This window comes from Sus scrofa, chromosome 4 (genome assembly GCF_000003025.6).
Source record: "Sus scrofa isolate TJ Tabasco breed Duroc chromosome 4, Sscrofa11.1, whole genome shotgun sequence".
Classification (NCBI taxonomy): domain Eukaryota; kingdom Metazoa; phylum Chordata; class Mammalia; order Artiodactyla; family Suidae; genus Sus; species Sus scrofa.
In genome coordinates, this window is record NC_010446.5 from 3961569 (window position 1) to 3988269 (window position 26701).

Consider the following 26701-nt stretch of genomic DNA (forward strand, 5'->3'; position numbering starts at 1 on the left):
AAGGACAGCAGGACCAGGACGAAGCCCAAACTCCTTTAGAGCATCTGGCACCTAGGTTGGTTTTTTTAAGGGAAGATCGGTTTGGGCAGCGACATCCACACTCGTGCGTGGTCCCCAGTCATCCCAGCGTCCTCCCAAAGCAGAGCCAAAACAGACTCTGAGTGTTACTCATACCTGGCGGAGAGGAGAAGGGAGGGAAGCAGGTGAGGGGAGAGCCGAGAGAAACCTCCAGGGCTCACCTGGGGGTAACATACAACACGGCCACCCAGGTGATAGTGTGTTGCGTATCTGAAAAGTGCCCGGGGTCAGTCTTAAGAGCTTAGCCCAAGGAAAGAACTTGTGTCGCTTTGTATGGTGGAGGGGTAAGGAGACTTACTAGGGTAATCACTGCAGGACACAAGGGCCATTCTCTGCACCCGAGACCAGGGTTCTCTCAATTTCCTCCCTCAGTACAGACCCTTCGAGCTTTCCGAAAGCAGATTAGACCCTCAGAAGCAGCTCATACTAACAGGAATAAGGAACTTCTAGTTAAACTATTTTCTTCAGTAACACAGAAACATAGTTGCTTTACTTAAAGCCAAAATAAAGCCATCGCAAAAGGGGCCTGGTTTTTTTTTTTTTTTTAAACTTGAATGACTTGATATTCTGAAATTCAGAAACCATGAGGCCCTTCCCCGGGGCAAGGAAGAGGCTGGGCAGCCCTGTTCTTGGAGAGGTCAACTCAGCATTGGGGTTCTGGCTGCTTTGGTGTCTTTTCCTAGATGAAGCTGGATCAAGGGAACAGTCTGCGGTGCTCAGCCCTGATGAGGGGGTGCTGGGCAGCCCCAGGCTCCACAGCTACACAGGGTGGACCAGGGCGTCCACCAGCCCCCTCGCCACCTGTCTCAGGGGCAAACCCTAGCGATCCCCTGAGGCCATGGTGGCTTGACCCCAGTGCCTTTACGAAGAGACGGCCTCCGCAGCAGGTTTCGTCTGCCCAGTCTGCTGCTTACGGGGTCAGCGGTCTGGTTTTCCTTCTAGGCCTACCTGTCGGAAGAAGCCCAGCCCTGTCCGCTTCTTCACTAGAAGTGAGGGACCGTTTCCACCACCACGCTCTTTCCCAGAGCCCCCAAGCCCACATTCCACAAACCCCGGGGCCCTTTTGTGCCCCCCTCCACACCCAGCCCCCTCTTTTGTGCCCAGGGCACTTTGAGGCCTCCTGAGACCTTGGTCTGTTCCCCTAGAAGGTTGGGAGTTCGGGCCTTACTTGGAGTAAGGTACCCCAAGCTTCACGCTGGCCCACTGAACTGAGGACACGCACTTAAGGGTTTTTGTTTTTTAACGAAAAGGGCAACTTCAGAAGAAGGAGGCTTTCTCTAGGAGGAGGCCAGCAGCAGACCCTACAGAGCCCCGCGACCCCAGAGAGGCCTCCTTGGCTTTCAGAGAGACAGGAGAGCGAGAGAGAGTTTTGTAGTGAGAACAGGCCTGGGGAAGAGAGAGAAAGAAGCAGGGACTTTGCCCAACAGTGAAGAACCGCCAGGCCCCCCAACCCCATCTTCCCAGAAGCCCACTGGGAGCAAACCCCACCCCTGCCGCCCTGCAGCCCAGCCCAGGGCACCAGAACAGAGGCCTGGCAGCCTGGCCCACGCAGAGGAGGGGGCGGCCTGGGGCTTCCCCTTTTATAGCTCTGGCGCCTCCCCCGCAATGAGCAGGAACAGGCCTGCCTGGGCCCAGGCGTGCTTCTCGCCCTCCCTCTAACTAGGGGCAGCTGGGCTGTCAGCCGCTCAGAAGGCCGGTGCCTCCAGCATCGTGGTCCACGTGGAGGGAGGCCAGGAGCAGGCCTCGGCAGCTGAGCGGCCTCTCAATAAGCACCTTTCACTTGGGAAACCTGAGGCTCGTTTAGAACCAATTAAAGTGGCATTCTTTCTATACCACTCCAAGAGTAAAAAGACTATCCCTCAATTTTACAGGGAAAAAACCTTACTTTGAGGAGTTAGACATGCGCTTGACCTCACTGAGTTGATAGCTCTGGATGGTGTTATATGGTCACCCTCTCCACTGATGAAATTCTCACGAGTTTTCCTGACGCATCTGTTGCTGGTGGAGAATTACCTTGAAAATGTGCTTTGACTCTTCAAAAACATTAGCAAGATCTGACTGACTCTTTTCAAACCACGTCATGTGTACCTTGTTAATAAAAGAAACCTACCCAGGACATTTGAATTTACTGATTTCTTGTGAGAAATAGACTTTGATATGTTTATGGTATTTTGTCTAAAACCACTGGTTACAAATTGGGGGTTTTATTAGCTTTTTTTAAGGTGTTGAGATTGAGCTACCTTTTCACCTTTTGTCATCACGAAATAAGACCAAGGAAGTGGCAGCGGACATTGCCGGGGTCTCCTTTGGCCGGATGATCGCATTCTGGATTGCATTTTATCCAAAGATGCAGGAAACAAGCACACAGGTCCAGCCGGGATCCGTCTGATCACCAGCTCTGCCCAAACACAGGTTAACTGCCCTAGAATGTGTTCCCCTCCCTGGGCACCTAGAATGTGCTGCCACCATACTTCGCCCCACTGCTGGGTCCACCCCTGTTCTGCCGGAGGGAGGTGAATGGCTACACCTCTTGGGCCAAACCCAGTTCTGCTCGTGTTTGGCCCCAAAAACACTGCAGTCTCGCTGACCCAGGTATGACATCTCACGTGACAAGTCCTGCCGTCTGGGCTACAAGGAGGGATTTTGAAGTTTCCAGGAGACTCGGGCCCAGAGGACGTGGGCAGAGGGATCTGCCTCACCTTCTCCATGCTGCTGTGACGGCCAGGGCATCGTCAAGAGACAGGACATGTGTCCGTTTAAGAACATAAGACCCAAGGGAAGACCCCCTTCCAAGACTCCAGAAATGCTGCTTCCTGCCCTCGAAAGCCGCCGGCCATCGGGCTGACGAGCCTCTATCCTGTTCTAGGCTCTTTTCACCCCTCACACAGCAGCAAGTCTTAGCATTAGGAGGGCCTGTCCTCACGGTTTATCCTGGATCCTGGTCAGAGTAGGATGTGGGCATGCAAACCCACTGCTCTCTCAGGAGACTTGGGAATGGCTGGAGTGCATCCATGAAACACACTTCTGTTCCCACTGGAAAGACTGGTACGCATGTAATTAAGCCTTCAGCCTGCGAAGGCATCCGTCACATGTCAGCCCAGACACAGGTCATGCGCTCAGCACCAGTCACAACCACCCATGGCTCCAGACCCCAGCACAGCACGACTCACCTTGGCAACCAGAGCCTACACAGCGGCGTCCACCAGATGCTTTTATTGCTGGAGGGTGTACAGAGGTCCTCTCCTCTGAGCCGCACCTCCCAGCGACTGCCCCGCGGCCTCTGGGCTTCGCCATCCATAGGCTACGTGGTTGTAGGAGCTGCACCGTGTTGGTCAGAGCCTGGGAGGGAACGAGGGCAGGCGAGAAACAGCATTGCACGAGGTCACCTGCAGAGCTGCTTCTCTGTTAATGACCCTCTTCCACTCCCCTCGTCCTTTTGGATGCACTGCATCTGTCCCAACTCAGAAAGGGCTCTGGCTGAGGGGAGTAATTACACAAGAGCACGTGGAGGTTGCCAGTACAAGTCTATGGGGGGAGATACTGGTACGTCTGAAATCACCACCACGCCAGGTCTCCACACTCTTCATACATTTTAAAGCTCATCTGCCCGGAGTGCTCGGAATTTTTAAATGATCATTCAGAATTTGAAGGGTCACTTTACACAGGGCACAAGGGACTGTGGAAAGAAAGCTTAGGGAGGCAGCTTAGGGTGACTGGGATGTGGCACATTTCGACCAAATTAATTCATTCGGGAACATTTCAATCTCATTACTCTTCCCTCTGCCCTGCTCGCCAGTTGTACTGAAGCAGCTGAATTTTCACAAACTCTTTTCCTTTGGGGGGATTTGATTCAAGCCGTTTATTCTGGGTGGGGGTATCCTCTCTCTTTAACCCCATTTTTATTGACACGCATCTTTCAGGCCTTTAGCTCTGTACTTGACCCCCTTTAAGAAGCCTTCCGCACGTACCAGCTCAGGCTGGACGGTCTGCACTGGCCCCTGAGGGCCCTGGATTAAGAAGTGACTTGGAGTGCCACTTGGAGAAGCTAAAACGCCACAGGCCCCTGCGGCTGACGGTGTGAATCCGGTGCGTCACAAGAGGAGGTGACAAGAGGCACTGAGCATCAGTCTCGGCTCCTCGTGTTGGCAGCACTGCCTTTCTGTGAGGTGTTCAGACTCACTGACCTCAGAATGGCAGGTGTATAGAGGGAATCTGGCTCTATGATTTCTAAAGGTCCCTGATTCCTGCTGTGAAATCCTGTGGGTGCTTAAAATTTCCTAAGCACAGGGCATTAAGATCAATGTCACTCTTCTTCATAAATCTAAGTAAAAAATAGAGAGTCATGACAAATGGTTCTTGTTCACTGCTTGAAAAATGAGGGTGTAGCAGGACGGAGGGACTGCCCAGAGGGACCATAAACTTGGGAGCTGGGGTCGAGGCATCTGTAAAATTGTATACCAATGTCTAAACTTCTACATTTTTGTTGTTTTTAACAGCTTTATACCATGAAGCTCATCTATTTAAAGCATACGAATTGAATGGTTTTTCGTATATTTACAAAATTGTGCAATCATCATCATAATCTAATTTGGGATATTTTTATATAGAAACATTTTTGGGGGGCTGCACCCATGGTACACTGAAGTTCCCGTGCCAGGGATTAAAGCGACTCCACAGCAGTGACAACGCTGGATCCTTACCCTGCTGAGCCACCAGGGAACTCCAGAAACATTTATTTCTTCAAAGGAGAAGATTAAGAACTCTTACAGATGCGCCACTTGCCTGAGGCACGAACGTTCTTCAGTCCAGCCTCGGCTAGAGACCCAAACATGATCGAGCAGCCCTTGACCTTAGATGGGGCCCATTCCAAGCCCACTCCCTCTCCAGCCCTTGCCGGGCCAGCCACCTTTCTCCTTGCCATGTGGGCTACCCTGAGCTCTGCCCCCTGACTCCCCACCCCCCACAGTCACCCCTCTGTCTTACTGGCTTGCGGCTTCCCCGTGTAGAGAGGGAAACGCTCTCTCTTGCCCAGAGCCCCAGAAGCACAGGCACAGGGAGTAGGTAAGGTTCCATTTGAGCCAACAGGGGCCTAGAAGCACACTGAGAATCCACCAGGAGTTACCTCGTACCAGGCCTTAGATGGAGCCTTGACTGTTCTGTCACGCACAGCCCTGAGGCACGCAGAGTCATCCGTCACAGGCCCATAATGATCGAGAGCAGTCTTAGAGAGAGTTAAAGCCAGTGGTTTCCTAACCTTTTTTTTTCAGGGCTGCACCGCGGCATATTCCCAGGCTAGGGGTCCCATCAGAGCTGCAGCCGCCAGCCCCCACAGCCACACGGGATTCGAGCCACATCTGCAACTACACCACAGCTCATGACAACACCAGATCCTTAACCCACTGAGCAAGGCCAGGAATCGAACCTTCATCCTCATGGATACTAGTCAGATTCGTTTCCACTGAGCCACGATGGGAACTCCAGTAGTTTTCTAACTTAAATAGTTTTCCAGTAGAACACTTTTTTTTTAATGAAATGTGTGGACACCGCTGCACACAACCTCACTAACTCGCATGCTGGCATTTGACGGCAGGGATCTACCCTGAAACCCCTCAGCCTGTGCTAACAGCAAAGGGCCTTGGGCGGAGGTTAATCCCACACTGTCTTTAGGGAGCTGACCAGTCCACGTAGGGAGGGCTGATGGAGGCTTCTGGGGAAAGTTTCTTTCCTTCAAGGAGAAAAACCTCATACGAGGCACTCCCCCTTCTTCCCCTGGCTCTTGTGTTGTGCGCGACCCATGGAATTGCTGCAGTGAGCGCTCGCTAAGGCTAAGAGTAGAGCCATGGAGTCCAGGGCAAAGTGAAGAGAGAAAAAAACTCATTAGTTTTTGATGCTCTCATTGAGTCACTGAATCAGGCAACTATGAAATCTTCCTTATCTTTGGACTTAAAATTATATAGAACTACCATATGACCCAGCAATCCCACTCCTGGGCATGTATCCAGACTAAACTATAATTTGAAAAGACACATGCACCTCTACGGTCATGGCAGCATGATTCACGACAGCCAAGACATGGAAACAACCTAAATGTCCATCAGCAGATGAATGGATCAAGAAGATGTGAGATGAGATACACACACACACACACACACACACACACACACACACAATGGAATACTACTCAGCCATTAAAAAACCCAAAATAATGCCATTTGTGGCAACACGGATGCAACTAGAGATTCTCATACTATGTGAAGTCGGAAAGAGAAAGACAAAGACCATATGATATTACTTATATGTGGAATCTAAAATACGGCACAAATGAGCCTACCTATAAAACAGAAACAGACTCACAGACATAGAGAACAGACTTGTGGTTGCCAAAGGGGCGGGAGGGCAGGAAGTGGGGTGAATGGGGAGTTTGGGGTTGGTAGAGGCAAACTATTACATTAAGAATGGAGAAGCAGTGAGGTCCTACTGTACAGCACAGGCAACTATATCCAATTTCTTGGAACAGACCACGGTGGAAGATAATATGAGAAAGGGAATGTGTATATGTGTAGGGCTGGGTCAGCACTTTGCTGTACAGCAGAAACTGATACCACACTGCAAGTCATAAAATTTTTAAAAATTAGATGCCGTAGTACGTCCCTCTCATGTTAAAGTTCCGAGTCAATGAACAGGGTGTCAGACCCTCCTCACTGGGGAAGAACCCTCTGGGGGCCCGCCCCCTGCTGTTCCTCCTCTTGGCCCCTGAGGCAGCTGCTTTGAAGAATCTCAGGGCTCCGGGAAATCAAGTCCTTTAGCTTCAGAGATGTTCCAGATCTTCTTATAAATGTAACAAGATGAAAAAGTATCATTGACGAGAATTCATATTATAAATGTAACAAGATGAAAAAGTGTCATTGACGAGAATTCGTAAGTGAAGTGCATTAACCATACACCAGCCTCCGTAAGTTTATTTTTACAAAAAGAAACACGGATTAACTTTGAGATTCTCTATCCTACGATTGGCATATGTGTGAATATTCCGTGAATTCTAAGTCACTGAGCTGTGGATAGTTTTGTTTTATCGCTATAGATTCTTTTGTTTCTTCGTATTTTTCTTATCAGTGTTTGGTTTACTTCATTGTGATCGTATTGTATTGGCTGCATCTTGGAGATTTCAAATTGGTTGAGATTCACCTGTGATCTCGCACCTGGTCAAATCCAAAGTTTCATCCGCACATGAAAAATAATTTTTAGATTGAGTGTATGAATGTACTATCCTTTTTGTGTGTTTTATTCATTTGTGTCCATCTGAGAGGAGAATTTAAATCCCTGAATGAAGAGTTCCTGTTGTGGCTCAGCGGGTTAAGAATCCCACATAGTGTCCATGAGGATGTGGGTTTGATCCCTGGCCTTGCTCAGAGGGTTAAGGATCCAGCATTGCTGCAAGCTGTGGTGTCGATGCAGATCAGGCTCAGATCTGGTGTTGCTGTGGCTGTGGTGTAGGCTGGTAGCTGTAGCTCGGATTCAACCCCTAGTCTGGGAACTTACATATGCTGCAGGTGTAGCCATAAAAAACAAAAAATCCCTGGATGAGTCCTAAAAGTGAGCTGTAGTAGCAGAATGCCTATCCTTTTATGCTGAGGATATATCAAGGACTTACTGAATATATATATATATATATATATTTATATATTTATATATATAATATATAAATATATATTTTTTAGGGCCACACTCACATCATTTGGAGGTTCCCAGGCTAGGGGTTGAATCAGAGCTGCAGCTGCCACCTGCACTACAGCCACAGCAACATGGGATCCGAGCTGCGTCTGCGACCTACACCAGAGCTCATGGCAACGTTGGATCCTTAACCCACTGAGGCCAGAGATTGAACCCACAACCTCATGGTTCCTAGTTGGATTCACTTCTGCTGCACCACATTCAGTATTTTAAACAAATCCATGTTTTGGCCAAACTTTTTTATTGCATGCTCACTCTGTACCAGGCAGTGATGGTCAAAATTAAACAAGAAAAATAACCTGCCATGAGGGATCTTTCATTGCAAGGGGTAAACCTGAGTCATGAACAGAAAGCCACCATCTAAGTGGTGATCTGGGAGAGAGAGAGGAAGTTGGGGGCGGGGGACAGGACGGTGACTCACAAGCTGTCAGAGGAACGTGGGAGAGCACAGGCGGGGGAACCCATTACCGTCCTACACCTGGGAGGAAAGGGAGGGTGTTGTGGGAGTTTCTGGGAGGAGGTGACACTGACTTGATTTTAATGCAGGGGTAGGAGGGGACTCAGAGTAACAGCCACGTAGGAGGATGAGGGACGGAAATGAGATTGCAGAGACAAGGGCGGCACTTCCACCTTAACTTCTTTTAGAAAAGTATTTTCATTTCATACATGAAAATTGCCAAAGTTTGAAAAAAAGGAATATTCATTAAGAGAAGCCACAGTTTGGGAGAAAACAGTTGCAAAGCACATACATGATAAAGGATTTGTACCCAAAATGTACAAAGAAAATCAACTATTCTTTAATGAAAAAAATTTTAATGTACAAAGAACTGTTAAAACTCAAAAATAAAAAGACAAGAGTTCCTATTGTGGTTCAGTGGATTAAGAACTTGACCTAGTGTCCCGAGGATGTGGGTTCGATCCCTGGCTTTGCTCAATGGGTTAAGGATCCAGTTTTGCTGCAAGCTGTGGTGTAAGTTGCAGATGCAGCTCAGATCCAGTGTTGACATGGCTGTGGCAGTGGCCTGCAGTTGAAGCACTGATTCGACCCCTACCTTGGGAACTTCCATATGCTGCAGGTGCGGCTGTAGAAAGAAAAATACATAAATAAATAAAATAAACCAAACATCCAAGTTAAAAAAATTGGGAAAAGATCTGAACAGGCACTTTACCAAAGATGAGATACAGATGGCGAGTAAGCATATTAAAAAAATATGCTAAATATATCATATGTCATTAGGGATTTGCAAAATACAATAATTGAGATACCACTACAAACATACTTTAATGGCTAAAACCTCCAAATTGACAATAGCAAATGCTGACAGGGACATAGAGCCAAAGGAACTCTCATTCATTGTTGGTGGAAATGCAAAATGATACAGCCATTCTGGAAGACAGGTTGGCAGTGTTTCTACAACACTAACCATAGTCTTACAACTCAGCACTTGTGCTCCTAGGTATTTTGCCAAATGGCTTGAATACTTATGTCCACACGAAAACTTAAACCTAAAGGTTTAGAGTTGCTTTATTTCTACATTACTAAAAACTAGAAAAATTTATAATGGATAAGCCATGAGATCCTGCTGTAGTACTGGGAACTATATCTAGTCACTCATTATGCAGCGTGATGGAGGATAATGTGAGAAAAAGAATGTATATACAGATGTGTGACTGGGTCACTTGGCTGTACAGCAGAAAATTGACAAACACTATAAACCAACTATAATAGAAAAAAATTAAAATCATTAAAAAAAAACTGTAGACAGCCAAGTTGTCCTTCAGTAGGTGATTAAATAAGCAAACAATGGGACCTCCATACAATGGTGTATTATTAGCAACAAAAGAAATGAACTATCAAACCATGAGAAAACGAGAAAGTGCCTACTGCTAAGTCAAAGAAGCCAGTCTGAAAATGCTAAGTAGTATCTGATTTTAATTATATAACATTCAGAAAAAAAGAAAAACTGGAGAATGTAAAAAAAAAAAAAAAAATGGTGGCCTCCAGAAGGTCTGGGGGAGGGATGAACAGATGGAGCAGAGGAGATTACTGGGGCAGTTAAACCATTCTGTATGATGCTTAACTGCTGGTGGACTCATGACATGACGGATTTGTCAAAACACATAGACTGCACAACAGGAGCACACTTTCAGGTGAGACCTGCTTTAGTTGATATTAATGTATCAATATTTCTTCTTTAATTGTAACAAATAGGAGTTCTCTGGTAGCCTGGTGGCCTAGTGGTTAAGGGTTCAGCGTTGTCACTGCCCTGGGTCAGGTTTGATCCCTGGCCTGGGAACTTAGGCATGCTGTGAGGCATGGTCAAAAAAAAATTGTTCTCTGGAGTTCCTGTCATGACTCAGTAGAAACAAACCTGACTAGTATCCATGAGGATTCAGGTTTGATCCCTGTCCCCGCTCAGTGGGTTAAGGATCCAGCATTGCCATGAGCTGTGGTGTAGGCTGCAGATGCAGTTCAGATCTGGCACTGCTGTGGCTGTGGCGTAGGCTGGCAGCTACAGGTCTGATTTGAGCCTTAGCCCAGGAATGGGAATTTCCATATGCCACACCTGCAGCCTTAAAAAAAACTGTTCTCTAATTGTAACAAGTGTACCGCAGTAGTTCAAACTTTTAATGAGGGTAACTGTGTGCAGGGTATAAAAGAATGCTATAGCATCAGCTCAATTTATCAGTAAATCTAAATCTATTTATAAATTTCTTCAATAAACCTAACCTGTTCTAAAAAATAAGGTTTATTAACTAAAAACAGTCTAATCTAAAAGCACAGAGTTTACTCCGTGAAAAAGACATCTGGAAGAATGTTACAAAGAAGATACGGTGACAGCACAGAGCATCAGCTGAGAAATAGCAGTGCATGTGGGGAAGGAGCTGCTGGGGTGGTTTGTGGGCATGGGTGGGGTCAGGGAGATAGGGACAGGGCGCTACCAGTAAGTCCATGTGGTTGGGCCATAAATGATAAGGCAGAAAGTCATGAGTGATGCAACTGGGAAAGCAGGCAGAGGCCAATCCATGGATCTAGTCTGGAGAGTGACTTTTGTCCTGCGGGTCATGGATTCTATGCAGGGAGATATAAAGTTTGTCTTCTGAGATGGTGTGGACACTGTCCGCGCATCCACAAGGCTGTTGTGTGGGCCCAGTCAGAGCATGTTGGTAGAGGTGCTTTCAGGTCTGTCCAGTGCTGACCCAGAGCAAGTTGTCAATAAATGGCCTGTCCCTTCTATATGCGCTGCAGTGTCTCGATCTCTCAAAGGAGGGTCACAAAGTCCTTGGGTGCCTAACCCCCCTTGTAGTTCCTGTGAGTGGTAAGGTCCACACGAGTTAGAGACTTGTTAAGTCACATTTACGGTGGGTGTAACCAGGAACGATCAGAAGTGGACTGTCCTGGGAAGTAATTGGCCTCTCTTGCTCCTAAGAGGCATTGAAAACCCCCATATCCAATTAAGAGATCCTGGAGCAAAGTTCCAGAAAATGAAATTCACAGCATGGAACTGTGGCAGAATGCCGCTGTCTGAATGACCCAGTGTGTATACAATCTTCAGAAAAACAAACAAACAAACAAACAAACAAAACCAACCAGAAGAAGTGGACAAAAAGCCAGGATGTATCATAACTATCTGGAGGAAGTTATTTTATTCAACATGGCCAAAACTGATTCTCATAAGTATAGCTGTAAAAACAGTGCACAATTAATCTGGGTATAAAATCAAACAATAATTAGTGTTTTCTTGCAAATCAAAACTAAAATGAGGCACCACCTTTCACCAGTCAGAATGGCTATCATTAATAAGTCTACAAACAACGGATGCTGGAGAGGGTGTGGAGAAAAGGAAACTCTCCTACACTGTTGGTGGGAATATAAAGTGGGGCAGCCACTATGGAAAACAGAAAACTAGATATAAAACTACGATATGAGCCAGCAATCCCACTCATGGGCATATATCCAGACAAAACTTTCATTCAAAACATACATGCACCTCGGAGTTCCCTTCATGGCTCAGCAGTTAATGAACCCGACTAGTATCCATGAGGACGCAGGTTCGATCCCTGGTCTCACTCAGTGAGTTAAGGATCCGGCATTGCTGTGAGCTGTGGTGCAGGTTGCAAATGTGGCTTGGATCTGGTGTTGCTGTGGCTGTGGCGTAGGCCAGCGGATGTAGCTCCGATTTGACCCCCTTGCCTAGGAACTTCCATATGCTGCAGGTGCAGCCCTAAAAAGCAAAAAAACAAAAACAAAAACATGAGCTCCTATGTTAACACTGCAGCACTATTCACAACATACAAGACATGGAAACAACCTAAATGTCCATCAACCGATGAATGGATTAAGAAGATGTGGTACATATACACCATGGAATACTACTCAGCCATTAAAAAGAATGAAATAATGCCATTTGCAGCAACATGGATGCAATAAGAGATTCTCACACTAAGTGAAGTGAGTCAGAAAGAGAAAGACAAATACCATGATATTGCTTATATGTGGAATCTAAAATATGGCACAAATGTACCTATCTGAAGAACAGAAACAGACTCACAGACATGGAAAACAGAATTGTGGTTGCCGAGGGGGAGGGGAAGGGTTGGATTGGGAGTTTGGGGTTAGCAGATATAAACTGTTACCTTTAGAATAGGTAAGCAATGAAGTCCTGCTGTATAGCACAGGGAACTACCTCCAGTCACTTGGGAGAGGCCACGATGGACGATAGTATGAGAAAAAGAATGTATGTATGACTGGGTCCCTTTGCTGTACAGCAGAAATTGACAGAACATTGTAAATCAACTACCGTTTAATAAAAAAATGATAATTAGTGTTTCTTGAGCGCTTCCTACATGCCAGGCACTTTGCTATAATTTCCCTCATTTTTAAAAATTTTCCTCCTCTTTATAGTTAATATACATGAGAATTGAACTTACGTGACTTGCCCAATATCAACCAAGCAGGAAGCACTACCAAGATCAGAAATTCAGGAGTCTAACCTCGGACCCCATGTTCTCTGTCTCTGTGCATTTCTGCTCCCTACTCTAAAAGGAGGGGAAATATCCTACAACTAAATGCAGGGAGTTCCCTCATGGCTCAGCAGGTTAAGAATCTGACATTGTCACTAGTGTGGCTCTGGTTCGATTTCGATCCCTGGCCTGGGAACTTCTGCATGCCCTGAGTATGGCCAAAGAAAAATGCAGTTTCAAGATCAATTGATTCCAGGAATATTTAAAATTTCAGATGTGGAGAACTCTGAGAATACCTTTAGGGACAGACAGAAGTGGGTTCAAGTTCTGGTTCTGCCGTATCCCAGCTCTGGGAAAGGTGTAGAAACTCCATCAGCTGCAGGTACTTTAGCTCAGAGTCCTTATTGGAATGAAATATGATAAGATAAATAAAATTTCTAGCACCCAGTGCATCCCAGGTGCTCTATTCATGTTAGATCAACTCTCACCACTTAATTTTTCATGATTTGGTCTCCTGAATGGCTTTTCCCAGGGTGAGAAAATGAACTGATTATTTTGGCAGCTCTGTCTCTGCACGAAAATGAATAAAGTGGTATTCAATTTCATGTCGCGGTCAATGGGAGTCATTCTGCAGAGTGAGATGAACTCCTGGAGAACCTGCTGAAGTTCTGTTCTTTAGATAAATAAAGCTCTGGACCAGAACTTGGGTTCACTGAGTTCGCTGTCTGAGCCAGCAGTCAGCCCACCCTTCTGCTATCAGTGCAGGGCATGCAAAATTCCTCTTTGATGACTTGTTTTTGCGGCTTCTATTGATGACAGCGTAATGATAAGGTTATTAATATCCTAAACTGCTTACCTGGATGGTGCATCCGTGATCATTCACAGAGAAAACAAAAACAAGATGTCTCAGCTGGTGAGCTCAGGGGTGCACTGCCTTTTGCTCTCCGGCATCTGGGCGGCACCTCCCGGGTGCTGGGCTGGCAATGGCCTTGGCTTCCTGCTGCTCCCCACACCCTCTCTCAGGGAAGAGGCTGCTGTGTTGCTGAATGAAACAGGGTGTGGAGAGCTGTTACTCCATGCACGGGATAGGGCGAGAACGCAAGACTTCCAGAAAATGAGAGTTATGATTTTTCAGGGAAATGTCCAAAGCTCCTCTTGCTGATATTAAGGGAGAGATAATCATTTCTCCATTCTAGCGCTTTGGCTGCTTATTTCCAGGGTTACACTGCTGGGTACAAGTTCTCAGGAAGGAAGATGACAAATACAGGAGGTGACCTGAAGCAGGCATGGTTTTCCTAGTTATTTATTTCTTGTGTCTAGAATAGGCTTGGCAATAACAGGGACTCTGCCCTGTGAGACATATTCCCAATGCCTGAGAGATCAGGGGACGCTGTCAGCACATATTTCCAGTACCTCCCGCTTCACCACTGGAACCATCGCTAAAGAGCAACCACAGAACGACGGGGTTTAGGGCTGAGCCTCTAACCCTCACTCGCTCCTGACTGGTTCTCTCACCCTAGAATTTTCATCTAAGCACATTGTTAACATTTTCTTATTAACTTGCATCATCATTTCCTTCATCTATTATTCATATTCTTTAGTTCTGCAGCCTGGTCTGGAAGAAACAGATACCAAGGGGCTTACATTACCCAGTTGCTGAAAATCGCTTTTTCTGATCCTTCCTCCCCTGCCACCTTCTTTTTGTCCCACCCCTGCAGCTGGTTCAGATTCTTCTCACTCGCATGGACCAGTTCCCAAGCTTCCCCATGGCTTTGCTCTATTTCAGATTCATTCTCCCCCTAATGAAAGAGAACTTCCTGGTGGCCTTCTAAGCATGGTGCTGCTTGGACCACTTTTCCCTCCTGGGCTCAGCATCACCTTCCTGATGCAAAGTGACTTTCCCATGGGTTGTAAAGGTCTTTCATCCTTGGGCCCCCTACCTCATCTTCCTGCCCACCTTCTTCTCTCTTCCCTGCTGCGACCACTCCAGGGCCAGTGAGTCATCACTCCTGAGCACCCGCATGCCTCTTCACCTTCTTCCACCAGCTCCAATAAAATATCCTCAATACAATCACCTTTCAAGATGGAATTCAGGTAGGACCAGATGCATCAAGACTTCCACGGGGGCTCCCCCAGTTACTGAAATGTACCCCAGTGTCACATCTTGCATTTTTTAAATAATGCATTTAGTTTATGCATTTAGTATAGGTATTTATGTTCACAGGTGTCTTAGCCTGCTTTCTATAGAATTTTGGAAGGTGCAGCCTATTGGAGAAACAGCCACGATCCTTTTCAGATTTTCCCATCAAAAGCTGAAGCCCAGAACTGTCATTAATACCCACTGATTAGACAGCAGGGAGAAGTTTAAATACTCTTCCAGTCTGGAGGAAATAAACGGGTTATAATGATTAGCCCAAACTCACTCATAAAGAAATAGAATGGTGGAGTTCTCCTGTGGCGCAGCAGGTTAAGGATCTGGCATGGCACTGTCCCTGCAGTGGCTGGGGTCCCTGCTATAGCACAGGGCTCGATCCCTGGCCTGGGAACTTCCACATAACATGGGCATGGCAGAAAGAAAGAACGAGAGAGAGGAAGGAAGGAAGGAAGGAAGGAAGGAAGGAAATTAACATCCAGGAGGACATCCTGCCTCTGCTAGTCAGTCAAGCCGCAGGCTACCTGGGGCCATGGTCCTAGCCTCTTCGTATAGTGACAGATCTGGCAGCACATCGGACCCACTGTGCTGACCAGAAACCAAGAGTCTCAGTTTGAAATGGTAAAAAAGAAGGACAGGCCAGAGACTAAAGACATGGAATGTGCACCATTGTGCTACTGTTCAGATTACCCAGTTTGAAAAACCGACAACGCAGTGCCTTTTGCACAGAAAAGCCCAGGCCAGCACACTGAGCTCGTCCCTAGAGCTGAGAAGACTGTTCTCCCCGGTGCACCCTGTTGTGTGGGCTGCCATCAGAGAGCTGCACATGATTCTGTAGGCCTGAGCAGCAGTTCCCAGGAGGCCCAGGGCTGGACCCGGGGATCTGGGGGGAGGCCTGGGAATCAGGATGCTTATCAAATATTCCCAAGTACTGCATGCACATCCCAGACACCCCAAATCTGTGAGCTACACCACAGCTGGCGGCAACACCTATCCTTAACCAACTGAGTGAGGCCAGGGATCGAACTGCATCCTCACGGACACAAGTCGGTTCTTAACCCAGTGAGCCACCACGGGAACTCCCTGCGTGCACATCAAACAGGGGCTAGGGAACCACTGCACACTGTGGACAGAGCTGCTCCCACCCAGCCTGTGACAGGCTCACTCTCGCCATGGTAGGAAGTCCCTTTCTCCCTCCTGGCCCCACACTCGCTCAGCACCCGGCACTGTGGGGGTCTGAGGGTTTGCTTTGGTTTTGTGGAGGGTTATTTGAGAAGGTGAGCATCAATAAGCAGCTCAGCAGCTCAAGGCTGCAGGGCTGTGCCTCGGGTGTGGCTGGAGAGAATGGGACTATCTCCACCAGGAAGAAAACCCCAGACCCAAACAGCTCAGTCTCCACTTGTGCTGGATCAGAAACAAAGCATCTGTGTCATTTTCCCAGGGCTTCTGTAACAAAGTCCCACACCTGGGAGCTTCAGGTGACCGTAGGCTATCGTCTCACAGTTCTGGAGACTCCAAGGCTGAGATCAAGGGGCGAGTGGGACTGTGCTTCCTCTGAACGCTCTAGGGGAGGATCGAACCCAGGCTTTTCTTGTGGCTTCTGACACTGCCCGTCATTCTCAGTGTCCCTTGATTGTGAGGCACCACTTCCTTCTGCATCTGCTCATCACAGTGTGTTCTCCTCTTTCTGTCTCTGGATCTTTTCCCCGCTTCTTATGGGAACAATTATCCATTTGGCTTAGGACTTGCCCTAACTCAGTGCAACCTCATCCTAACCTATGTCCAAAGACCAATCCCTGTCCCAAACCCCTTTCCCAAATAAGGTCACGTTCGCAAGGACCAGGTGTTAGGAATTCAACATAACCTTTTTTCTGTCTGTCTGTCTGTCTCTCCCCACCTCTCCTGTCTCCACCACATGAGGACACACAAGAAAGTGACCATCTGCAAGACAGAAAAGAATTCCCTCTAGGACACACTCATGCCTTCACCCTGACCTTGAAAATCCAGCCTCCAGCACTGGGAGGACATAAATTTCTGTTCTTTGAGCCATCTAATCTATGAGATTTTGTTGTGTCCATGCAAGCTTATTAATGCATACGACTGGGCTTCTTCTCCGCTAGCTCAGGCCTACAGAATCATGTGCAGCTCTCTGATGGCAGCCCACACAACTGGAAAGAATTAGGGTCCCTTTCAAAGTCTGAACGGTGTGCTGTCATCACTGGAAGTGGGTGGCAGCTGCAAGATACCCCACTCAAGGTGCCCCGTAGAACAGCTACACAGGAAAGCTATGCAATGAAGAATCTGGGTAGTATTTTTATATGTTCATTGTACAATGGAAAAGGCAGAGCCTATACAATGACTGCAAATGGACTGGTTGGCTGCTTATGGATTTTCCAAAAACAATTGGAAATTAAGTGTCATATTGAGGAGCCATGTGTGGATGAAAAGAATTCAGGCTTAGAGAGGGTGAATGACCATATTTATGATAAAACTAAATGAGCACCAGGAGACATGCCCCAGGAGGAAACCCTCAGTGACCAAGTCCAAACATCTCTGGACTTCCACCGGGAACCCTGGTGTTTGCTCTCTGGGCGCTAAGATTCCGTGACATCAGGAATGAAGGCGATGCATGGGCTCTGCAAGCTGGCCATCCTTCATCAAGCTGAGCTGGACGCTCTACTGCCAAGTACTAGCAGTGTTTTGAGCAGGGACCAATGCCAAGTTCCCAACAGCTGGGGTAACCATGCTTTTGCATTTCCCCCTAAGGTCTTGTTTCATCCCTTTGCCCCGTGTCCCATTAGCTCCTTTCATTCTCAAGAGTGTCCTACTTGAGAAAGGCAATTGCATGGCCACCCTGCTGGCCCCACGCCCCAATGCAAGCATCCTGCTACCAGGTGATGGAGAACTATTTTCTCCCTTCCACAGTAGAGCAGACGGGCAGCAATGATTTCTAAGAGAAACACATACGTACTCTCGGTGCAGATTTGTCTTCCTCACAGGAAATATTTCTAATAGAACCATCATCACTCAGTGACTCAGGACACATCCATCACCATAGGACCCCGCTTTGCATCAACACGCACCAAGGAAGTCCTTTCACTGGGAAGGAGCATCTGCAATGAGCTCAAACCTACAAATTAATTCTTCCACTATGTGCCTTGTAAAACAAAGTCACTGGCTTGACAAACAGATGGAGTGGGCTTCTGAGACTCAGGACAGATTTGAGGGGACGCCATGCGAGGCTGGGGTGTTGGCCCATGAAATGAGGTCCGTGCCTTAAACCAAGAGCTATTTGTGACAGTCAGGATCCAAGCAGGAGACAGAAACCACGTGGTATTTTGAAAATGAAAATCTGAATGTAAAGCATTATTAAAGAATTATTAGAATAGCAGATGACCCACCAAGGGACAAAGAGAAATCTAAAGAATATGATGATGGAAATATGTTCAATATTTTATAATAACCTATAAAGGAAAAGAATCTGAAAAGGAATATATATATATATATATATATATATATATATACACACACACCCCTGAATATTTGTGCCATATAAAGAATAGGTATGTGTGTGTGTACATATGTAGATAGATACACAACTGAATCACTGTGCTATATAAAATTATATATATATATAACTGAATCACTGTGCTATATAAAATTATATATCTATAACTGAATCACTGTGCTGTACACCTGAAAATAACGCATTATAAATTACTACACTTCAATAAAATTAAATATAAAAGATGTCACTAAAAAACAAAAGTGAGGAATTCCCATCGTGGCTCAGCAGAAATGAATCTGACTAGTGGTATCCATGAGGACGCAGGTTTGATTCCTGGCATCACTCAGGGGGTTAAGGATCCAGCGTTGTTGTGAGCTGTGGTGTAGGTTGCAGACATGGCTCGGAGTCCTGCGTTCCTGTGGCCCTGGCGTAGGCTGGCACCTGCAGTTCCAATTCGACCCCTAGCCTGGGAACCGCCATACGCCATGGGTGTGGCCCTAAAAAGCAAAAAAATAAAAAAAAATAAAGAATACAATAATAACAGATCTACAGAGCAGGTGGTGGCATAAGGCAGAGACAGCCCAACCGGTGGTACAGATCTGTAAACACCCTGCCCCCGGCCAGGGCTTAGGTCCCCGACCTCACTGTGTCCTTTTGCCTCCCATGCATGCAGCCTGGGCTCAGTGGGCTCAGGTGTCTAGTGCCCAAAGGATGCCTACTGACCAGGATTTCCAGGAACATTTTTGTTAAATCAGAAGCTGGAACACCCTCTTAAGCACTTCGGTCTCTAGGATGTTGCCCCACCACACAAAGAAGAGGGTTCGCACATTTGCCGGGCTGGTTTAGCCTGATCACCAAGGGCGCATTCCGTCCCTAAAACACCATTGTCAAGAAACACGTGTTGCCAAGAAAGTAAGTGTGTGAAATCCGAGAAGTGTGCACTTGACAATTTCTTAGATAGGTCCAGCCCCCAAATAACTGCCCAGAGAAAATTCTGGCTACCCAATAAGAACAGAGCCAGTAAGGTCATGGCTCCTGTGTGAACGAAGGCATCCGTGACGGCATCAGAAAGACCACTGCCGTGAACTAGGAGGCTGTCGGAGGGGAAGACGAGCTCGGTGGTGGCAGAGGAAGGCTACGACTTATTTTTATTAATGGGAGCTGTTACAGTGGATCCAAAGTGACCACAGGGGTCCTACAAGTGAAACTGGGAGGCAGGAGAGTCAGAGGGTGCCTTGACGACGCTGTGCTGCCATCGGTGAGGATGGACCAAAGGACCATGGGCCTAGGAGAGCAAACGGTTAGAGAGAGAGAGACAGGAAAAGGCAAGGAAACGGACTCGCCCTCAAGCCCCTGCCTTCTGAGCTCCGTAACTGGGAGAAGCTCGGTGTGTCATACGCCACCGTGTTCTTTGTTAGAGCAGCTGTAGGAAAGCAATGCAGTGACCTCGGGGGATGAGCACCCGGGCCCTCTCTTACGATCCTCGGCAGGCTTCAGCCTCCACAGAGACAGGGACCACACCTTTTACAGCCAGCACGTGGCGGCATCCCAGTGAAACTGACCCCTCCAATGGTTGAACCTCTGAGGTTTTACTCTTTATTTTTTTTTTTCGTGTTTAAAGTTGTGTTGAAGTCGAGTTGATTGACAAGGTAGTGACCATTGCTGCTGCACAACAAAGTGACTCAGTTAGTTGTACCTGTACGCACATCCGCTCTCTCTCAGATTCTTTTCCCACACAGGTGGTCAAGCAACACTGGGGAGAGTTCTCTGCGCTCGACAGCAGGTCCCCGTTGGCCAGTCATTCCACAGGCCTCCGTGTGCACCTGCCAGTCCCACACCCCTGACTCTTATTTTGGTGGAGCCCCGTTAGGCCTTCGTGCGAATTACAGATAAAGGGAAGTGACCTTGAGAGAGTTCTCTGAGTTGTTCATCTAGGGAACAGATAACATACCAAGGAAAAACATGCCATCCCAGGCGTCATCTTCGGAACATGCCCTGTGCGGGGGCAGGGATTCCTGTGCTGGTTCCTCAGTGCAGGACGCCTGTGACTTCCCGCCTTCACCTCTCACTACTGCCACCAGAGCAAAGACTCGGAATGCATTACACTCTCTCCCCACGCATTAAACACATCAGAGAAAGCTTCCAGGAAGCCGCAAGGCTAATGTCAAGGTTGCATTTAAAGCATTTATTGATGGCTTCAGGAAGTGAGCTCATCAAAGACACCGGGGACAATCGTGTATCTTCAGAAATTGCCTAACAGTCACTCAAATCCCTGTCATGAATGATCATCTCCTAATAGGGTGGTAAAAATTGTAATGGGAACAGAAAATGCTTCTAAGTCTGAGCTAAGGAAAAATATCTGGTCTCCTTTGGCATAAAGAGGATGCGTTTGACATCTCTGCTTTCCTACTCATTGTATTATGTCTCATAAGTTCAACAAGCTGAAAGTCAGCTTTTTCCGTACCAGCAAGTACCCACTGATGAATTACGGCTTTGCTCAAGGGTCCGTTTAATTAGGATTTAAAAAAAAAAGAAATGATGAAGCAGCTTTGACCTTTAAAGTCTTCATGTCTGGTTTCAAATTTCGGCTTGCACTCATCTAAAAATAAGATTCTGGTATTGAAATCTATAAAAAATTTGGAGTTCCCGTCGTGGCGCAGTGGAAACGAACCCGACCAGTAATCATGACGTTGCGTGAGGAGACCTGCTCGTCAACCCATTTCCCAAAGTCAGCGGCGCTGCAGATTTAAGAAAGAAGAGACAAAGAAATAGAGTGGGGGTCAGGGGGCTCCCGCCTTCGAGAGGCAACAGCCACCCTCTGAGCCAAGTCATGACTTTTATTTGCTATTTCCTCCTTCCCTGTACCTTCCGGATCCCATGTGGCATCTACAATGTTACTGATCGAGGCTACAGATGCGGCAGGCACAGACCCTTTGTATTCAAAGATGCTACAAATGATTAACCCCCCAGGAAGATTATACTGTTTCTGCTGAAGGCACGCCCTTTCCTCCAGCTCCCTTAGGGTTCTGGTCATGAGAACAAGAACGTCAATGGCTTTCCATCAACAACATCTGGAGTATGTGGCCACTTGCTTTCAAGCAGCCCCTTATCCGATGTACATTTCCCGTCTCACTCCCTGTCGCCCAGGGGTCTGGGAAAGTCATGTATTTTCAAGCCTAGATTAGCGTCATTCTTCAAGCGCCATCTAGTTTCTTTGATTCACTATGGCCTGTATGCATGCATGCCTGGCAAGCCTCCGACAGTTGCGGGTTCGATCCCTGGCCTCACTCAGTGGGTTAAGAATCTGGTGTTGCCGTGAGCTGGGGTGTAGGTCACAGACGCGGCTCAGATCTGGCGTTGCTATGGCTGTGGTGTAGGCTGGCAGCTACAGCTCCGATTCACAGCCTAGCCTGGGAACTTCCATATGCCGCAGGTGCAGCCCTAAAAAACAAAACAAACAAAAAAACTGAAAAGAAAAGAAATCCATGGAAATTTAAGGTTTTTCTTGTTTAACAGCTTATACGCTATCTTCCTCTGAAATGCCTGCATATCTTTCTTCTGGAGTAATAAGTTCTCAACAAAGAAGGCCTGGGTAGGAGTTCCCACTATGGTGCAGCAGGTTAAGGATCCAGCATTGCCGCAGCTGTGGCGTAGGTTGCCCAGGAGCTTCCATAAGCTGTGGGTGCAGCCATTAGGAAAAAAAAAAAATAGAGGCCTTGGTAGAGTGTCATGCCCTCAAAGGAGAACTGGGTGGGGGTGTGAAAGAAGCAAAAATATTCATTCGGCAGACTTCTGCTATAATCCTTGGAACTCTGCAGGCTGGGATTTTCTCAGGGACACTATTATTCTTTATGCTTTTATAAATGTTATAAATTACACATCACTTATTTTCTTGAAATGTTATGAAATGTTCTGTGAAAGGTTTTTTTTCGCAAATTCTATTTACCCAACAATTCTGCAAAGAAATCACTGTTCTTTCCACCACTTTCAAACATGAGAGCCTGAGGCTTATAAAGCTGAGGTGACTCCCCCAAGGTAACTGCTGGCTGAGGGAGCGTGGGGTCAGGCTGAAAAGCACTGATGTAACGCGAACTCATTTTCCCCACCCGCAAGACGAAGACCAAATTAAGATAAATGAAATTTCCAAACATTACTCCATGACTTAGGATCAAAGAAGTGTCAGAATGAAAACTTCTGCGCTTGACCCACCGGCACACTTCCCAACACGGAGGTAAAAGAACACGGCGTGTGGAATGAGGAAGAAGCTCGGATGCCACCGCACCCTGACCTCCACTGTGCTTCTGAGGGGACGGAGGCCCTAAAGGTCAGAGAGGGACAGCACACGATTAGACCGGGTTCCCCAAACTGAGCTGCAATACCCATCACTGACGCCAAACGTCTGTTCAACTGAGCGAGCCTGGATTCAACGTAGTAATGTCGACTCCCTGAAGAATCATATCCGCTTTTTATTTTTCTAATGTTTGTCATAGTAAAATTCTTACATATAATAAAAACTGAAAGCTACTCATTGCATATCCCAACCCCCTAGTTCTCTCACTGGAACTGTTAAAATTCCTCTTTTTACTATTCCTATTAATAACTGTGCATTCTTCTAGATGCTGTTGTGCAGTTTTTTTGTTTGTTTGGTTTTTGGGTTTTTTTGCTCTTTGTTTTTTTGTATTTACGAACACATACACAGTTAGGTGTTTTAAAATATAAATGACATTATAACATACACACATTTCATTAGTAGCTTCTTCCCCATAGACTATCATAGCTACCTATGTCAGTACCTACCTCTTTACCTCATTCTTTTCCAATATCAGGCCATGAACAAAACGCATCAAATACCTGCATGTTAGAAAGAATATTCCATGTAAGACTTAGGACCCACATTAAAGGAAATGTCCTGTAATCTGCTTGTCTTTCCTGTACCTTGAAAGTGTGCTTTTTAGAAAGTGCCTATCCCCTTGGCGTTCCCTTCGTGCCTCAGCAGTTAATGAAGCAGACTAGAATCCATGAGGATGCGGGTTTGATCCCCGGCCTCGCTCAGCGGGTTAAGGATCCCAAACTCTCCCTGTCAAAGTCGCCGGGGCTGCCGTGCTGCAACACCTAGAGGTCACGTCCCCGTGCGCAGCTCATTTTAGAAGGATTTGACCAGTGCAGCCTCTCTTTTCCCTGAACACCTCTTGTGCTCAGCCTCCAGGCTGCCATATGCTCTTTTGTCTTTCTCCTAATTATGTCTCAGCCTCCTTTTCTGGATAATCCACATTCCCCAATTCACCAGCGTGCCACGGAGACGAGTTTTTAAATCTCTTTCCTTCTCCGCATTCACTCCTTGTGGGATCGCATGAGTCACACGGCTTCAAATATTACATGACACTGGCGACCCCCAAGTTTTAGATCCAGAGCATTTTATCTCCAGACCAGACATCCCTCCTGGGTGCCAGCCTTCTCTAGACACTGACCTGCTCCAACTTTCCAGTGGCATATTTACGAGTTAACTCATACATCGCGAACCTAGACCTGACTGCACTTGGAATGGTTAAGCAAGGAGGTCCTGCTCTATGGCCCAGGGAAGTACATCCGATCGCTTGCGACACACGATGACAGACATGAGGAAGGACATATGTGACTGGGGCACGTTGCTGTACAGCAGAAATTTACAGAAAATCAACTATAACAAAAATTAGAAGAACAAATCTAAATCTGACTCCTGACCTCCCCCCTCAATACTGGCTCTCCACGTCGCCCCGTGAGCTCCAACTTTCTGGTTGGTCAGACCAATAAACTTGGAGTCATTCCACGTTGTTTCTTTTCTCTCACACCCCAGGGGTCCTACGTCTGCAAATTCGCTTGGCACCACCTTCAAAATACATCTGGAATCTGGCCATTTGATAGCCTCCCTAGCGGTCCTGGCCGAGCAGAGGCTCTGGCTTCCTACCTCACGGCAGCAGCAGACTCTCTCCTCTTTATCCTTTTCCTTTGCCCCTTTATGTTTACTCTCAAAACACTGATAAAATATGAAAGCGGGAGTAACACTAACAAAACATGCAAGACCCTGTTATTCATCTCTCCAAACTTGCAGGTATTCTAAGTAACAATCCAAGGTCTTTCGACGGTTTAAGATTGCCTAGGAAAGAGTGAGGGTTTACAGTCCCAAGGAAAATAATGTTTCCCACTGGGAGAGTCAGAGAAGGATTTCTGTGAAAAGGGGCAGCACTCGGCTTCTCTCCTTGGCACATGGCATTTTTTGAGAAAGGCACAGATACTGGAAAGTGTGAGCATTCAGGGTAAAAGTGCATACGGAGGCACCCAAAAAGTGCTGCGGCGTTGATGAATTTTTAAGAACCCGACTATAGACTGATGAGTAATTGACCAGGAGATTAAAGACAAAAGAGGAAATGTGAGCTAGACTATAATCGGACATTAAAGCCCTCCGGTCTGATTTTGGGGGGCAATAGGAACCGCAGAGGCTTTATGTGACCAAAACGGTAAAAAGTAATCTGAGAGCAGAATGTTGGCTCAAGGAGCACGAAGATGCTCCCAATAGCACAGGCGAGGTCTGATGTCCAGCGGTGATGACGAGGCAATCGGAAATTATGTACAGCAGGTAAGGAGGGGTCACTGATGACACCAGGAATTCGAGCCTTGGTTATAAACCAGGGGGTTGAGAAGCTATTCCAATATTCCTGGAGATAGACGCCAGTATTCTAGAGCAGACCCGTGGCAGCTGGGGTGTAGAGAAGCAGGTGATGGGATGAAACAATCCAGGAATTCTCCGCTCCCTGTGGCTCTGCCAATGGAAATCATTACTCTGCTACGTTTCCTCCTGGTTCCGTGTCTAGAGACATACTTGTCGGGTGTTCAGGTCAGAGGCTTGTTTTTCCGATGCTGTCGCCATGAAGACATGGTATCTAGACGATCTGAAGTTCCCCTGGAGTTCTTGGTGGAAGAACTGACAGGATATGAAGACTAGATGGGACGGGTCAGAGTGATGGAGAGTTGAAGATGACTTTTGATTTTTAGAATTCCAACCTTTCAGTCCATCTTTTTAAACAGCCCTTCTTTAAACTTGGCCAAGACAGGCTTTCATTTACAAAATATTATCCAAGAAGACATGACCGGGTATGTACCTAGCAGTTGTCATTGAGAATATCTTTTTAATGTGAAACAGATGCATCACGCAATAAAGAATCCATAACTTTGCTCAAGTCAAGACATGTTTCACCTCTCACCATCTTCCCGTCACTAAGTACCGTTACCCTGTCACGGAAGATTAGATTCACCAGGCAGAAAAGGTTCCTTCCGAAAATCTCTCAGGCTGCTGCCTAGTTCTCTGTTCTCTTCAGCGGTACCACAACTGTTGTTTTCCAGTGAGCATTTTGCGACTGTAAGAGGGGAGATATCTGGCTTACAACAAATACAGCTCCTACTGAGAGTTGAGAAATTCATTTGGAAAATACACAGATAAAAATAGTCACCTGAATTTCAGTTCAAGACTTGACGAAATAGATCATTTTTAACAAAGCAATAGTCACTTGTTCTCGACTACAAACGGAAGATGCACAATGTGCTGTGTGCAGCTGATTAACAAGTATTTATGTGGGTCCTAATGATATTATAAGCTAAACATCTGAGAGTATCAGACTTCCAGTCTCCATTCCTTCTGCTCGGCTCAGATGAAGAAATCTGTCTCATATTCTACTGCCTTGATTTCAGCAGCTCCCTCAGTGTTTGCCTTGGAAGTTTCCCCTGTGACCGTGTACGACCGTCACTCATTTGCCACCATATCTTGGAAGGCTGCCCTGCAAGCACCCCTATAGGGTGTTTCCCTTCTGATCTTGTAACCAGCCTCAGCCATGCCTCCTCCCTCAGACCAGATGCTTCTCACCTCCGCGCTTGGGTCTGTGTATCAGCCAGACGTGAATGCAGCCGCCATCAACATCACACTGTACTTGTGGCTCCTGACTGTGCTCTGGGTCCCAGGTTTGCTCCTTGGCTCTGTTTCCTCTAAGTGAATGCTCTCCCAGGGAAGCCGGCTTTAACATGTCCAACCATGATCTCCAGCTCCACAGACATTCTACTTGCCTTGAGTTTCAATAGTATTTGTATCTGTGGTTTTTTTGGTTTGTTTGTTTGTTTTTTGCATTTTAGGGCTGAACTTGTGGCATATGGAAGTTCCCAGGCTAGGAGTCGAATCGGAGCTGTAGCTGCCAGCCTGTGCCACCAATCCGAGCCACATCTGTGACCTACACCATAGCTCA

General features: G+C 46.8%; 1 long non-coding RNA gene across 1 annotated transcript; it reads right to left on the bottom strand.

The window, feature by feature from the left end:
* On the bottom strand, positions 250-14887 carry LOC102165381. Its single transcript, XR_002343057.1, has 2 exons — positions 13631-14887; positions 250-3417 (listed from the first exon to the last, which is right to left on the bottom strand). It is a non-coding gene; the product is annotated as an uncharacterized LOC102165381 (long non-coding RNA).